A 1,017-nucleotide genomic window follows, 5' to 3' on the forward strand; every position below is an offset into this window, starting at 1 on the left:
AAAAAAACACAATAAAGAGTTAAAGATTCAAAAGACAGAAAATAAAAGTGGACAATTATAAAGAAAAACAAATTGAATGATAAAAAAGTTACCAAAATAATTAAAAAACCCAAGAATTTCAAAGATAAAACATTAAACATAAATCCTCAATAGGATTACAGAGGGAAAAACCCCACAGAAAACTATTTAAGGAGCAGATCAGCAAGAAAAATAATCACAGGTTGGACTGAAAAATAGGAAAAATTCCCTTATTTCAGGGGCCCAACGCAAAATGAAAATGTGGGGCCGCTTGTTAAAAAATTATTCAGTTTCACTAAGGTGATGGGAGAGCATTACAACACTTGTGGGCCCCTGTGTGGCATGCATGTTGCTTGCCCCTGAAGCCGGCCTGTCCAGGGGTCGGTCTGGGCTGGGAACAATGTGGAGAGTCTGGAAGCCAGGGAAGCTCAGCTCAGAGCAAATGGGAGGGAAAGGGGCTCGATCTGCATTGCCAGCGCCACCCTGGCTGCCCCTGCTGACCAGCTCCCATCTTCCCATCTTGAAAATGTGCGCATGTCCTGACTGCAGCTGTGAAGGCCTGATGGTGTGATGAGTGTGGCAGCTCACATTTGTTGAGTATTGACTGTGAGCCAGATATTAACTGCTTTCCATGGATAATGCTTTACAATCCTTACAAGAACCCAATGAGAAAGGTACTATAATTGAAGTAGTTTTAAAGACGAAGAAATAGATGTTCAAAGACGTTGAATGACCTGCCCAAGGTCACATGGATGGTGAGTATGTAGTCAGCTCTGTCTGCATCCTGGACCCATGATCTTAACCACTGTTCTAATCTCCCAGGCCCACAACACAGGTCAACCCCTACTATACACATGGCCATGGTCTTGAGGCCACCCAAAGGGCCGGGTACAAAGACTAGGTTCTCCTGACCATTGACCCCTAACACATGCACCTAAGACCAGCACTTGTGAGTCAGTCAGATCATCACTGGTTGCCGGAGACCAGCTCCGCAGGATT

Source organism: Galeopterus variegatus, unplaced genomic scaffold, assembly GCF_000696425.1.
Source record: "Galeopterus variegatus unplaced genomic scaffold, G_variegatus-3.0.2 Scaffold10473, whole genome shotgun sequence".
Lineage (NCBI taxonomy): Eukaryota > Metazoa > Chordata > Mammalia > Dermoptera > Cynocephalidae > Galeopterus > Galeopterus variegatus.